The following is a 7,775-nucleotide window of genomic DNA, read 5'->3' as shown; positions in this document are numbered from 1 at the left end:
AAGAACCTTCTGTATGTATCCAGTTCAAATCCATTACCATCTATATTGATATGAAAGAAGGATAACTCGTGGTTCAACCTTCCCTATTATCCCCTGTGTATCTGTCTCTGTGAATGTTGTGCTTAGACTACATAGATATAAATCATTTGAGTGAAACTGATTATAATTGATTATGACTATAACTATTAAAACTTATTAACAGTAAGACTCAGTTGATGAATGCAAGGGTATGCTTCACCCTTCACAACTTATTAACAGTAAGACTCAGTTGATGAATGCAAGGGTATGCTTCACCCTTCCTACTGAGCCTTCTCTCTGTGAATATGTGATATGGTCCAATTCCTTAATTAAGTATACTGAGATGGATGAATGATTACTTATGGCTCAAGGTTTCTGTTTGACGGCCCATGTGTTGTCTGTGAGTGTGCTTAAACACTCTCTCTCACACGTTGTGTTAGAGATAGGTGTGTGGGAGTCTCAGACCATGATTGCTCAATGTCCCTTATTTATTGGATCTCAATATTCCCATTTGAGACAAATCTAGTATAATATATTACAAAGTAAAATCTAGCTGTTGGGTTTTCAATTGGAGTATTTGTTGTACGTCTCTGGCCTGTGAATAGCCCCCATGGTTTTCTCCCTTTTTACAGATCCTCTTAGTCATCTGCAACAGTATATGCACTTCTAGATCTCTGGTCTCTGTGCTTTTAAATTATCTGGAAATAATTTCTCTAGATCTCATGTTTACCAGAGGTCAACCCATCAAGGTCGTTGAGCTCAATATTGCTTGTAGAATTAGCTCTCTCTGAATTCATGGCCGATGGCACTGCCACTGGCACAACTGAGGAGGTCATGGGCAGATCCTCAGTTCTCTTTTCTGTAATTGCTGTGTAATACAGAATGTCTAATATGACTGTTAGAAATGATAAGGCAGCTGCTGCGCCGAAAACTCTAGCTTTCACAACATAGCAACCCTCATCCAACCAGGGCTTGTTGTATGGTTGGCTTTGACTCATGCTCGACCCCTCCACAAATAGATAAATTACAATTGCAAAACTCATCCTGCCCAAAAAAACCCACAGGCATGAGAATGAGACTTTGGCAATTGGGCATATTATTCTCTAGACTTTCTCCATACATCATGGAGTTTCTGGTCTTTATTGCATACATACATCCAGTCCAAGATTATAAAAAGCCATCTTTATTTTGATTATATATTTAGAGAATATTTCAAAATATAATTGACAAAAATAAATTCAAAACAATTTCTCTATATACATCTATAATGAAATTTTAGGATTTCTAGTTTTTACTGCATACACTCAGTCAAGGATTACTAATTTCGAATTTAAGGATTTCTGTTTTTCATAGCATACTATCCGTTAAGGATTACTAATTCTACAATATTCACTCCTGGCTCATATTTATCTCTAATTATATAATATTCCAATTCTATAATATTCACTCCTGGTTCATAATTTATCTCTATTTCATTTTTATTTTGATTATATATTTTGAATCCGATCACAAAACATGTAGTGAGCAAACCTCTTTTGTGAGCAAACCTCCCCACTTAACTGTTAGACTACGTCTTTGAGATTACCCTTTACTCTAAACTACACGTCTTTGAGATTACCCTTTACTCTAAACTACACATCTTTCAGATTACCCTTTACTCTAAACTATCCTAAGCAATAAGCCAATGATTGCTTACTACAGGATGTGTATAGTATTTGCCCTCTATTCTAAGCTATCTTTATCTTGACTACAAATTTGGAAAACATTCTATAATATAACTAACAGGAGAAAATTCAAACAACTGATTTTTCTCATATCTACTCTGAAATATGTTCAAGTTTACAACGAATGCCCAAAAATGTTTTAATGTTTTGCAACGGAGAACCATAAATTCAATTCAATTCAATGGTGATTTTCATAAACAACCCGCCATCAGAATTCAAAGGCAGAAATCAATTATCTGAGCATTTTAATAGAGCACTGTACCATGAGAAGAGGAGAATAATGGTAGTCAGTTTGTTGCAGGTGAGAATATTGCACTGATCCCTAGCACAACAAACGAAGCCTCCAATGGCATTTGCTATTAATTGGGCAAAAAAAAGTGACAGAGCTGCCATGGTTCCCATAGCCAATGCAGGGCTTGATGGAAAGCTGCATCCCCCTCCTCATACCGCACATCATTGGCCTGTGCATTAGGGCATCATAGATCAAATTCATGTTATTAACAATAAAACCTAAGTTTCAGTTTTGATAAATACCTACTACACACCTTGTTGTGTGTAAGTTCTTCTGCGATGCCCATTACCACAACAATCAGTCCCAAGAATCCTATTAAGTATTGGAAGTTCCTCACCCTTGACTTTTGCATGTTATTTCAGATATGAATAGGGTTATTCCCCAACTTAATCAAATAGACTACAAGGGATACTTACCTAAATCTATCAGACCAGTTGTTTTATATCTTGAAAATTGGCACGCTAATTTACAATGGCCTCTTCAAAGGGACTGGTGAGGCCAGAGCTTTTACATTGCTAAATGCTCCCTCCCCACTCATTTGTTTAGAGTAATTGATTTGATCATATAACTTGATACTGTTATGATAAAAAAAGAGCATTCCAAACACAAGCAAAGAATCTAGTGCAGACACAAGAAATAGAATACAGAGGCAAACTATTACAACAAGAAGAAATCTTTGTTCAATAATGCTTCATAGATTCGACATGGAGTTTTACGCAACGCAAAAAGAGAAATTTCTTTTAGTTTCATTCATATATATAAAAATGCTAGCCCAATACATTACACATGTGGCTTTGATATATATAGCCAGTTAGAGTCTTTATTTGAGCAACTACCAGCTATTATAATCAATGACAATATATCCGAAAATCAATTGTCTGGTGTAAAATCTTATAGTTCATGGAATTTTCCACGTGGCGGCGATACATAGTCATATGGAGTGTTTATGTCTGACAGTGAAAAATCAACATATGAGACTTTATGTTGGCAGATGGTACAGTCAGTGATGACATGTACGAAAGACATTCACCTCGTGACAGGTGCATGACATTTTCCACACGTCTCGCATATATAGGCTTCGCTCTCTTATGTTTGATCATGTAATCTAAAATAAGTAATAATGGTATAATTGTGCAGCGATGAGTATGGTTGAGAATCGAAATATACTAATAAGTTATAAGTGTTGGAGATATCTTTGATTTTTCCTGATATTTCCAATTTCTTCCCATTTTTTCAGGGAGCTGATTTGCCTTATAATTTCAGAGTTTTAAGGTCCATGTTTATTCTGGACACCGTGGAAGTTTCAGTCCTGATCTATGAAAGCTACTCTTGAGAAATTATTAAATATCATAAAGAATTAACAGGTATATTTTTAAATATTATAAAGAATAAATAGGTATATTCCCTGGTTAATATCATTTCTTGAATCACTGCAAGATCATTTTTTTAATATGGTTTTAGTTGATGAAATGAAATTCATATATACTAAATACTTTATTTTTATTATATAGGTATTATATATCAAAAATGTCTTTGAAAAAATGGAATCAACTTTATATCAAAAAATTCTTTGGATGGTCTACTACATCTCAAGCTTCATTTCCTGATAAAGAAGATCATGATTTTGATATAAATGAAGATTTAGATGTCTTGGGGCATAATGAAGAATTTGATATCTTGCATAAGAAGAAAGTGATGAAGAATTTCACCACGGAGGACCTAGCACCCAAAAGAAAAGAAAAATGAAAGTAAAAAGAGAGTTTCGTGATGAGTGGAAAACTAAGTATAAGTGGTTGAGAGAGGCAAAGCATGAAGGAAAAATAGTTATGAAATGCATATTGTGAAATTCATAAGGCAATGAGGCCATGGGGAATTGGGACTGGTTGCTCTACATTGCAACATGATTCTATAATTGTTCATGCTAATTCAAGCGTTCATAAACTTTCACAAACAAAGTGGATATGTGGAAATAAGAAGAAGGTGAAGTCTATTACAGAACACATTGCATGCATTGATGATATGAACAAAGAAAGAGTCATCACTACTATGAAATTAGTATATTGTATGGTGCAAGAGGATCTATCACTCTCAAGATATGAATCTATTTCTTCGTTTACAATGTCTTTACACACGCCAAATATGCCAAAGAACAAATATTATACATCATATACAAATCACATGGCTGCAAAAGAATTCCTTTTTGCTATATCTCAGTATCTTGAAGAGCTACAAATTTCCAAAATGCTAGGTAGCCCTTTTTTCATTGATGTTAGATGAAAGTACAGACCGTAGTTTAGAAAAACATCTTGTGATTTTTGCCACATTTTTTAACTCAAAAGGATTGGGTCCTCCAATTTCACAGTTTTTAAAGCTCATAAATGTTTGCGATGGAAGAGGGAAAACAACTTATGACGCAATCAAACATTTAATGGAATCAAGGGGCCTTTCAATAGAAATATTGATAGGAGTTTCCATAGATGGCGTTTCTTCAATGGTTGGTAATGAAAATGGTTTTATCACTTTCCTGAAGAAAGATGTACCTAATATTGTAGGTGTTCATTGCATTTCTCATCGTGAAGCCTTAGCCGCATCATATGCTTAAAAAGAATACCTGAATTATTATTTGTTGAGAAATTAGCAAATAAGGTATATTCTTGGGTGCAAAATTCTAAGAAAAGAAATAGTCAACTTATTGCTCTACAGGAAATTATGCAATTTGAAACTCTTCAAGCTCTTCAAATCCATGGAGTTAGATGACTTTCAAGGGGACAAGTCATTGAAAGACTTGTTATACTTATGCCTCACATGTTAACATTGTGGAAAAATGAAAGAAAAGATTCATGGTACGATAAGTCAAGAATATTTTCAGTACAATTTTGTTTACATATTCTTGTAGATATAATGTGTGAATTAAAGGAGTTGAACAAGCAATTCCAAAAAGAGTACATTGATGTCAGCGCTTTAGGGGCAGCCATAAATGTCATGGTAAACACTTTGAAATGGTGGTTTTTAAGAAGCGACACATTTGCAGATGGCACATGTTATTTATCTAAATTTATAGATGCCTCTAAATTTGGCTTTCTAGAAATTTGTGATAAGGAGGGGCTTGTTCACAGGCATGAATTATGATTTGTATCAATTCCACATGCATATGTTGATTGTGTTGATATACAAAAACAATCATGGAAACTGTGTATTGAAGGTTCAATAGAAAGTTGCAAACAACTTGCAAAAGATTATGTTCAAGCTCTCGTAGAGAATTTGAATGGAAGATTCCCTGATCTTGCATTTTTCAACTCAGCAAGGTTATGTAGCCCTTGCCATTATTTATAGGATGTTCATGGCAGAGAACGAAATTCAAAGCGTTGGCTTGAAAATATTTTTCAACACTTACAACATCTATATTATCAAAGTGAAGAAAACAAAACTACATTTGATTTTGAGGCTTGTTTGAAAGAGTTGCATCCATTTCTTGACACTCTTTTTGTTAATTGCGAGAGATCATCCATGAAAGATGCATGGAGGATTTCTTATGTTACAGGGTTGCGTACAAATTTTCCGAACATGTCAAAATTATGGCAGGCAATACTTACTATTCCTGCAAGTACAATTGCTTGTGTGAGAGGATTCTCAAGACAAAACATAATAAAGGATGTCCGAAGAACAAAGCTATCATTAGTTGCTTTGGATGCCTTGATGCAGGTGTCTCTAACAGGGCTTGATTGATGGTGGAATGGGATAGGGTATTTGACATCTAGAAAGATGCTAAAGAAAGAAGAATCTTAAATATTTAAAGTTTTTTGCTTTTATTTTCATGTTTGGAATGGTGGTGTTTTGACAATGACCTCTTTCGGTGAAACTATCCAAAATTTAGTTTGTGCACATGATGATATTGGATATAATATTTGAATATTTACATAGTTCATGCACATTATGTTTTTGGTTTGAAAATTATTTCACAACTATTGTTCTTTTAATGGGATTAACATGGTAGTGACTTAAATGAAAAACATGGTATGTGTGAGTGAATTATTTTTGTCAAATTTGTTGCAACAATATTAACGTTCATTATTTTCATGTGAGAGTAATTATGAATACATATTTTTTCACTTTATAATATTATATTTTCTTGTTTCTATATATATTTCTCATCTATTTTATCACTATTTCCATCTTAAAAAAAAAAACTGAGAACATTTCAACAATCTGGAAAATTTGCAAAAAAGTTTGATCAACAAGTCTCAAAACAAAGTGTAGTAGTGAGACTTGAGCCGAATGGTGCAACAGAGAACGGAATTTGAAACAATTATGAGTACAATTTGAAATTAGATGAAACTTGTACACATAAATATTAAAAGTCATATGATGGACAGTTTAAAAATAAAAACGTCATTAAAAAATTCCTTGACAGGTAGAATCACTCGTCAAATTTAATCCCTGGTTGTGAGTAAGGCTCAATGAAAAAAAACACATCCACAAAAATGTTTTGTTTCTCACCTTTATTAGCTAAATAATAAAAGTTTAATGCTAAACCTCAAATCTTGATGTTCACAACAATTTTGCACATCACTACTATAGAACGAATGTGAATTGCACCATTTCACTCCAACTACTATGAAAAATGAAAAATAAAAAAAAGTTGCTTATGTATCATTACTAAACAAGAAGAGATACACTTACGTTATTTTTTCCCTTCATAATTATAACATTGAACTTCAATCCCTAAAAAACCCCTACTATTTTCTAATAGGCCTCTACCATTTTCTTTTTTAATAGAGGGTGCAAAATTCTAGATTGTCCTAGGTTATAATCATAATTTTATAAATAAAACATTTTCCCTTGGCCATTATTTTATATTTACTATCGGTAAAAATTGATGTTTGATATATTTCTAACCAATAACTATTTTCGAGTCAAATATTTATCAACAAAAAAACTATAAATTATATTTCAATCTAAGTGGTTTGCACATATTGACTATTCCTTTTCTTTTTTAATATACAAACCATTAATATATCATTATAATAATCATTTTGAAATAACAAATTTGTTTAAAAATATTTTATTATATTTTGATTTTATTACCTTTTCCTTCCAGGTATATTACTACTTTTAATTTCATTTATATTGACTTCTTGTATTATTATAAATTAAAATTAAAATTAAATTTACTAATAATATCTTCACTATTATCTTTACTATTAGGTAACTTTTATCTTCACTATTAAGTAACTTTTAAATTTTATAAGATTATTTAAGAATATTTCACACCTTTGTACATGGATATGGATCCATATTCCCTTGATTTATTCCCTTGATTTAGGGAAAACCCTTATGATCGAACCCCTTCATAATATTTAGAAGAAAACACACTCAATTTTCGAAGGATAAGTATTAGATTAAAAAAAATAGATTAAGAAGATCCATCGAATACTAAAATAAACAAGTTTGCATGGAAATGGAATACTTGTTGATAAATATTTTTCATGGTGGGTAGGTGAAATAAAGGTACGTAGGCATAAGTTTATAGCATATAGATGTTAATTTCGTTTTCTATGGATACCATCTCTACCTTGATTTATATAGAAATATACATGTTTTCTCAGTGTTTATATATAATATAGATGCTTTTGAGATGTTTTGACTTTGGGAAAATGATGTTTCATTTTTTTGCTTTTAAAAAATGTATCACTTCATTTATGTTTTTTCATTAAGCATTGGTTGGGTAATTGAACTGCCCT

The 7,775-nt window shown here is 32.3% G+C and overlaps 1 pseudogene; it reads right to left on the bottom strand.

Moving 5' to 3' along the window:
* Positions 1 to 600: 600 nt before the first annotated feature.
* On the bottom strand, positions 601 to 2,386 carry LOC149236695 (protein MODIFYING WALL LIGNIN-1-like; annotated as a pseudogene).
* Between the last annotated feature and the right edge of the window lie 5,389 nt (positions 2,387 to 7,775).

Source organism: Pinus tabuliformis, chromosome 8 (assembly GCF_031772625.1).
Source record: "Pinus tabuliformis cultivar Carrire ecotype Pingquan chromosome 8, CPIR1, whole genome shotgun sequence".
Classification (NCBI taxonomy): Eukaryota; Viridiplantae; Streptophyta; class Pinopsida; order Pinales; family Pinaceae; genus Pinus; species Pinus tabuliformis.
Note: the sequence above shows the minus strand (reverse complement) of the source record. Positions and strands in the feature narration are given on the sequence as shown.